At 41.9% G+C, this 8774-nt stretch overlaps 1 long non-coding RNA gene across 1 annotated transcript in view; it reads right to left on the bottom strand.

Annotated features, from left to right (window-relative positions):
• Positions 1–5164: 5164 nt before the first annotated feature.
• LOC146822766 (uncharacterized) overlaps positions 5165–8774 on the bottom strand; it is a 388855-nt gene continuing 385245 nt past the window's right edge. The window contains exon 3 of the long non-coding RNA XR_014961828.1: positions 5165–6521. This is a non-coding gene — a long non-coding RNA (uncharacterized LOC146822766). The remainder of the gene's footprint in view (positions 6522–8774) is intronic.

Genomic DNA, 8774 nt, shown 5'->3' with positions numbered 1-8774 from the left:
TAACTCCTGAGATGCTGCTAGAGACTCATCTATAGGTGATATTTTGGTGCAGCCAGGGTTAACTCCTGATATGCTGCTAGAGACTCATTAATAGGTGACATTTTGGTGCAGCCAGGGTTAACTCCTGAGATGCTGCTTGAAAGTCATCTGGGGTGACATTTTGATTTAGCTAGGGCTGTTAACTCTTGAGATGCTGTTTGAGACTCATGTGGACAGTTCTGAGAACATTGTTGTTAGGACAATTTCTTCTTTAAAGGTAAATGCGCCTGTAGCGATTGTTAGTTTTAGAGGCTGAGTGTCCTGTCAGTCACTGTTAATTTGCTTCCTGTAAACTCGAGTTTTCAATAAACATTTAAGAAAACAAACAGACAATGGCACGACATACATCGCAAAGGTTGGGGGCATGTCATCATTGTTAAAAACGGGGGGTCCAAGGATGGGTGATGTTACTTTCCACAACCAATGACTTTGATAGAATAATGCCCTGTATTCAACCTGTCTCAAAACTGCACAGGGTCCATTGTCTTTCAGGAGGAACTACTGGGTCTGTAATAGTAGACTGCTATCAGTAGTGCAACAGGTGCAGTGGCACTAGGGCCCAGATTTGATAGGGGCCTAAAAAACAAAAATTATGACTGCATCTTGCTCCCCAGCCAGAGGAGGGGGCGGGGGGTGGAGCAGGAGGTACACAGTGGGGTAAAGCGTTTCCCTAGCTTGCTCTAAGGCCCCTTGCACCCTGGCTATGCCACTGCAATGTGTATTTTTAAAGTGCACGGTCACGCGCTGAGAAAGTGTGGTTCCCTAGCCCTGCCTATGGTAGGTTGGTTAATTGAAAAGCCAGGTCTGCCACAACCGAGGACTCTAGCCTGAAAAATTCCCATCGGTCTGTCTTCACGCTCCTCCTCTCTCTGCTCAGACATCTTTCCCTTGTGTCCTTTATCTGCAGCTTTGTATACATATTTTTAATCCCGTTCAGAAATGATAGGATGTCAAGAAGGATCTATAATAACACCATTTTTTTTATTTCACTTCAAAGACTTTGCAATTTCTGATCCATGTGACATTCACACTCCTTCAGGGTCAAACAACATCTTGCAGCCTTCATAAAATGATTAAATATTTTAAACAGCAACTGCTTATACCTCCACGGCCCCTCGAGACTGATACTGTTATCGTTTTTGTCAAAGCCAGTTTCCATCCGCATTTGTCATTCCTGCCTGCATTTATGAGTTATCAATCGCCACGTCAAAATGCAAAATAACTGATGTTCATATGGCGCTACTGCATGGCCTATCTGGGGCTTTTAATCAATGCTGATTTTTATTTTCCATACCCATACATAAATCTTCCCCATTCTGGGCCGCATATAATGCGTTTGTACAAAACACGGTGACAGAGGCAGTAGTTATATTATCAAACATTATACCCCCAGGCTACCTGACTATCAAGGGCTTTCAAAAGGGAACATTGGGAATTACTGTGCAGATGAGATGGCTGCCATGGAGAGTGTAAGGGATTGATTGCTGCCGTGTATAAATCAACAGCGTGCAAGCTAATCTTTCTCACTTAGGTGCAGTCTAAATACTTCACTGAGCATGAGGTGGTGCGCGTGCGTGCGTGCCTGCGTGTGGGTGGTTACTTGTATGAAGCTGCGATTTTCAGGTGACAGAATGGCGTATCTCCCATGTTTTTTAATTGAAACGTACTGATTCTCACCCTGAAGGCAGCCGTGCTTAATTTCTGCCAGTGGTTGCAGGTGGTGGGCACCAGTACTCATTATTTAGGACCATGTCTTATCCTTTTTCATTAGATATTGCCTCATGGCCAGAAGCGGCTCCTCCGCTATGGCGGAGGAGTGTTGCCTCCCCGTCAGCAGCCTCAAAAATTGAAAAATAAAAGGATAAAAAAAATGGGTTAATTATTTTATTCATCAAGTTGTAAGGGCTGAGTCTTGGGGCTGGGCCATGGGATGACAGTCACAGAGCGGGAGTGGTTGCACTGATGTGAGTGAGCATGTAGGTTTGGCCAGCCATCTTAGATGGCCAAACTGTCATGCGCACTGAGCAGGCACAGGATCCCAGTCTCTCTGGAAGTGTACATCCTGGCTGCTCAGACCAATCCTGATGCTGCTCTTATGGATGAGAACAGTGTCAGGATTGGTCGTAGGGGAGTGTGGGAGCCTGTGTGGAGCCAGAGGAGCAGAAGAGCGGCGATGGGGCGAGCAGCAGCTAAATTATTCTTTTTGTATGTATTGTCACCGTCATTGATTCCCCCTACCCCTGCCACTCTGCCATGACACCGGCCGCTACTTCCCACAGCAAAAAGAGAAAGGCAGAAAATTGGAGAAAGAAGAAAGGAGAAGAGAGAAGAAAGCAGTGTCAGAGAGAAAGCAGGGATGAAAAGAATCTGCAAGAGTTAGCTAGAGGGGCAGGAAGTGTTAACTGTTGGAAGAAGACCAGGCATGAGGTGGAATCACGACTAGGTGTTCTTTCGGCAACATCAGCCTGAACCACACCAGTGGTTGGCCCCTTAGGAAAAATTGTCAGCCTCTGCATGTATTTTGTGACAAATTAGACACTGGAGGGCGTGTAGTTTTTAAAATACAAACAAATCTAGGACCTTTATTTTGAGATGCCGGAATTAAAAAATGATGTACTGGGCTGGAGTTACTGATTCTGGCAGCATTCTTTCACTCAACTCTGAGTATTCCAAGTTTTAGTACCTGTAATGGGAAAATACTTTACAGACGAATGAACACTGCTTCCTTTTCTGCATGGTTGCCCCTGATTCTATGACATTCAGCTCCTATTCACTACATACTGTGTGAGCGGTTGTGTCCACAAAACCCCCAAAACATGGATTGACCTTTGGATGTAAACTAGGCATGGACAAAAACCTTTTTTTAAAAAGCCAAACTGAATCATCATTACGGAAAGGTGCTAGAGAGTGGAGTTTATCTGCAAAAAGTTTGCAATCATCTGCTTTCAGCATGTTTTGGAGCATTGATATGCATACCCAAAAGAAAGTGGTCTAAAGTACACAGAATTGGAGATCACGTGGGAGCCTTCAGATGGGGAAGATAATAGCCCATGGCCCCTCAGTTTGAAGAGTCTCACAATAGTGATAGTGAAGCCCTTAGGTGTTCAGGTATTTGCAGGATATTCAGACTCCCTTGGGTGACAATTGTGAATGCAGACTGCACCACCTGGAATCTAACAATCTAAGGGGCATATTATCAAGGACGGCGTTAAACATTATCGCCGCTATAGCGGCACAAAACTGGTGCTAAAGCGGCGATAATGGGCTTGATAATATGCCCTTGAGAATTCCCATAGAAGACCATGTTCTGGTGTCAACATGGGCTTCTAAGGGAATTCTCCAGGGCATATTATCAAGCCCATTATCGCCGCTTTAGCAGCAGTTTTCTGCCGCTAAACCGACGATAATTTTAACGCCGTCCTTGATAATATGCCCCTAATTGCTTTATTAACCCTTACATCTAATGGTGTTACATTAGATGAAGGCTTCGTTGTTTTTCAGAAAAAACCCTAATACATCTGTGAAGAAATGTTGATGAAGATACCAGGGATGGATGACAAGCTTTTGTTTTCTTTGTTAGCCAAGGGTAAAACCAAACATTATTATTTGCAGATTTCTCCTTAGTCTTTTACTTCCTCCTAAAAGCTTCACACGCATGATTTTCCCAGGCCTGCTTTCAATCCTTTAGTCTATTATCTCAGCCCATTCTACTGTTGAGTTAGGAGAGTCTCTCAATGTCCCATGAACTCTTCTTCTGAGTCATACTTTAATACTGATGAGGGTTTTCAGTCTAGCTTCCCCATAGACTTCTCAAGTTCTCCTTATAAAGTGGATGAAGGTACCAGTATATCACCTATTCAGTAGCAATCTTTCATAGTAGTTTGGCCTACCAAGGAATCCAAAACATGCATGTGATAACAAGGAGGAGTTAGGACGTGTGCAGTCTTTATCTGGGCAATTGCCTCTTACGGTTTCCTCCCTTTTCCCCAAGCAGGCACAATGATTGGTTGATGTCTGGTTTGACCCTTTTCCCTGGATTAAACCTGACTGGAGAAGCGTCTCCCCTCTTTAAAACCTCTGACTCACCATTTATTCTCAAATCTGGACTATCCTGGCTTCCCAGGAGACAGTGCAGTTCTCCAAAATGGTAGCATTCTGGTACAGGCCCTGCTGTGTGAAACTCAAACCGCACCCCCTTTGCAACTGCTGTTGCACTGGAGATGGTACTGACATGAGGATCGGTGAGTCTCTTAAGTTCGGGCTACCATATAGAAAGCCTTCCTCCATCTCTGAATGTATTTCTCCTGTAGAGAACCGGCCCAACCAAAACAGACCAGCATTCGCACCAGAAACCTTTGGATATCTGGTCTACTGTCTTCATGAAGATTGTACAAAGAAGGATGGCCTACAGTAGTTATCTCTTGGTCTAGTGCTTTTTTTGTCTACAACTTGTAAACATCCAAGCAGCTTGCTGGTGCCTGGATGTGTTCAGTATGTGGACAAACTATGAGGATGGAACACCTCGCCATCTGTGCTACCTTTGCAGCGACCCAAACATGTCTTTCCTGTTCCCTAATCATGTAGCTGCCCCTTCAAGGGACATATGAATAACACGGGTTAGAGCATATACATTTACACCTGACACCCACAGCCTCTACCTACAAGCTCATCTGCAACCAGGTGCAAGACAACAACAAATCTGTGAATTTATAAGACTATGCGGCATATTATCAAGACAGGCGAAAAATTATCCAATTGCAGTTCAGGTTAGATGTCCTTCACATCTAACATGGGCTTCAATTGGAATTCCATAGAGCATATTATCAAGCCCATTATCGCCGTTTTAGTGGCAGTTTTCTGCCGCTAAAGCGGCGATAATTTTATCGCCTGTCTTGAGAATATGCCCCAGAGTGAGCATCGCTTCTGGGTGTTCTCACAGAAACCACCCTCTTATTTCCTTTTTGCGATTCATTGGTCAACAGATATGGGTGATGTCAACTGGAGTACAGTAGCCAACCGTTCGTTTCTACTGTGCTTGTAAATGTAAAACTAACTTTCTCACAAAGCATTGCCATGAATTCATATGGTTTTCATTGCATTTTGATTTATTTATCTAACATCTAGTTTACATTTTCTATAAATTGCAGCTCCGCAGGGAAGGTGTTAGTTAGTATGCTGTACAAAAACAGTTTGTGAAACAGCTAGTGAGCCAGTTGAAAAATAACAGGAGAAAAGAAAGATCAGACTTTGACAAAATAAGGAAACAAAGGTGCAGTCAAAAAAATGATTGAAAAGGAGAATGATTGAAGGACACATTTAATGAGGCATACTGGTGGGAGGAAAGCAAAAAATGGGCATATAGTTGGAGGTGCGGAAAATAGAAGAGGTTGGGGAATGGGGGAAATGGACAGAAGGAAAATGGAAAGGGGAAGTAGAGAAGGCTCCAGAATAGGACGAGATAGTGACACAATGGAAGGGGGCAGATAGGTGAATGAAGATAGAGTAGAGATTAGAGCCCCCATTTGAAATATAATGCAAATAGATGCAGTTTTTAATTTTTGAGAAAACCGAAAGATATTCAGTGCATCACAGCTCTGCAGTAAAAGCCCTCCACAGGGGAGAGGCCCTCTGGAGAATGAGAGATTCTCTGCAGCAAGATTCTTGAATCTTTTATCTCAAGTCTGAGAATGTCTTTGCTCCTGAGATCTATTTTGCAGCCAGATATTTTCAGTAAAAGAGTGTATGTTTAATGCGAAGGATTTTACATTTGATAGTGGCCATCTCAAAATCGATTCTTGCCTCAAGGTGAATCCAATGTAGGTTTCTCGTAACTGAAGTGATCTGATAAATTTACTTTTACATGACAGAGGCATGACTGCAAAGTCCATAATCACTATAGGTGGCTGTAAGTCAGCTTCAGTCACACCCATAATGGTGGCATTCTGATAGTTAGTGTGGGAAATAACCAGTGAATGTAGAACAAGGTGGAAGCTTGATGGCTGACATAGGGGGTTCGTGATATATTTAGAGATTGACAAGCCATTCCGGATGATTTTACAAAAAGCTTAAATTGGATGACATGTTAAGGCAAGGTTGCAATCAGAAGAGATACGTCTCTCAAATTAATTAAATATTATTTCTCCTAAGTCTAAAAATATAAGCAAAACAATAGGACAAAAAATATGTCCAGGATCACAATCTCATATAGGAATCTGTTGGCCAAAATTGGAAGGAACAGTAGGCATGGTGCTGATCATCTTGTTCATGGTGGATGATGTTTTAAGTCCATAAAATGGTGTTTGGTCCATCCCCACTTGTGGCTAGTTTCTTGTGGAGGCCTCTGGCGCCGATGAGGTTGAGTCCTCTTCTCCAGCCCCATCACCCTCTGTGATTCTGGGTCCTTCGGTTTAGGTGGTACCCCCTTCAGACACCCAGCAGACATTAGCTTCCTCTGTTCATGTCCAACATCTCCCTCTCTTAATCTGGAGGACACAGATAATAGAAAATAACAATTATTAGACTACATGTGCCTGATGTTCATAAATTAAAATTATTTGTAAAACCATTTCAAAAGTTTCAAACACTGATCTGCTGTGCATTGCACAAATTTGGTATTACCACTGACTATTGCAACAGTTGGATGGTAATGTCTTTGACACCAGCAAATATAGCTAAACATGCTCCTTTAAATGTTATTTTAGTTCTCTCAGTCAAGGTTAAGTCAGTGCACATGTATATAAACAATCATTTTAGCCCTGCTCCTTCACCACTTTGGATGCGACACACCTCAGTATAATCTGTATCAATAGTTGAGGACTAGATGGCCCTGGCTTGCTGTTCTCTTCAGTCGAATCCTACATTTTCTACAATACTTACCATAAGTCATCGCTGAATGAATCTAAAATGCGGGCCATAGTCCAGGCTGATTCATGTGAAGATTTAACAACCACTTTCATGTGAAGATTTAACAACCACTTTAATGTACAGCTGGAAGTCACACTGATTAAATGGTCATATATATATATATATATATATATATATATATATATATATATATATATATATATATATATATATATATATATATATATGAGATATATATGTATATACATATATATATATTTATTTTTTTACAGAAAAAAACATAGGTTTCAGGGACGTTATAGTTATTTGGACATTTCACTCATACAACACCAGAGAAATTCGGCCGTTATTGTTAGTTGAGCTAACTATAACTCGTGCCCCCAATGCACTGCTGATGACATCACATATTACATCACTCATGAAATGGTCAGTGGGCTGTGGTCCGGGCTCCCTGCAGACGAAATTTGGATGGTTTATGTTTGTACAGAGGGAGTGTGACCCGCCTGCATTGTCCCACACGAAAACAGCACATGAAGTCCAGCCAAGTACTTTGGGTAACATTTTGCATGCAAGGGAGAGTAAAAGACATTTGTCCTTTATCTACGCACCTTGAAGGAAAAATAGGTACTGTGAAAATAGAAAAATTGAGTGACAGCCCGGTTTTTTATATGAGCATAAGAGACATCATGCACGCACTCTGTATCATAAAACAAACAATGGTGCATCCTGGGTATTGTAGGAGGTCGAGACTGCATGTATATCAAGTAGTTTGTCGAAGGCATACAAAGTCATGTGATGACGCCACAAACACTTTGATGATGGCTCACATGTGATCAAGGCTACTCAAGTAGCTGAAACGCGTTAGGTTTGAAGATACAAGCTGCTACTTTGCTGAATAAAGCGCCTGGTTCCTTTAAGTCTGGTGTGCGGTGTACTTCTTTTCTGCGGATTGAAAGTTGTTGATGGAAGTTTAATGGGAGGTCCGCTCCCATGCGCTGAGGCACCCCCTGCTGTGGTCCGGGCTCCCTGCAGACAAAATTTGGATGGTATATCTATCTATCTATCTATCTATCTATCTATCTATCTATCTATCTATCTATCTATCTATCTATCTATCTATCTATCTATCTATCTATCTATCTATCTATCTATCTATCTATCTATCTATCTATCTATATCTATATCTATATATATATTTATATATATATATATATATATATATATATATATATATATATATATATATATATATATATATATATATATATATATATATATATATATATATATATATTATCTACTAGCGGTCGCCAGTAGATAGTTATAGTTAGGACCGTGTTTCCATAGGAAATCTGCAACATTCTATTTGGAATAACTTTGGCGCCGATTGACGAATCCTCGCGAAATTTTCAAAATAGGTGGGGTGCTCCGCTCTGCTCTTTCCCTGAAAGTCTCGGGGGGATTCGTCAAGCGGGGGCTGAGAAAATGGGGGGTCCCAAAACGCGTTTTCCCCATGCATTTTTCCATAGGACCTTTAGTCCAAGCTACAGCCCGAACGGCTGAACAGAATTACTTGAAATTTGGCAGAGAGGTAGTCCTCAGGTCAGGGATGTGCCTTTTGCAGGTCTGGTGTAAATCTGTTCAGTATTTCCTGAGAAAATAGCATTTAAATCAATATATATATCTATAAGCGCGCACCGTGCGCGTACGGTTAAACTTACCGTACGTGCACGCTGCCGTGCGTGAGCGCGATTCTGATTGGTTGTTAGATCTTAGTAAACATTCGAATCGGTCGAAACCAGGAACTGTGGCCGCCATTTTGTCTCTCGCAGTCTGAGGGGGTGAAAAACAAAGGTGGAGAACGTGAAAAG

The sequence above is a fragment of the Triturus cristatus genome, chromosome 5_2 (assembly GCF_964204655.1).
Source record: "Triturus cristatus chromosome 5_2, aTriCri1.1, whole genome shotgun sequence".
NCBI classification, from domain to species: domain Eukaryota; kingdom Metazoa; phylum Chordata; class Amphibia; order Caudata; family Salamandridae; genus Triturus; species Triturus cristatus.
Note: the sequence above shows the minus strand (reverse complement) of the source record. Positions and strands in the feature narration are given on the sequence as shown.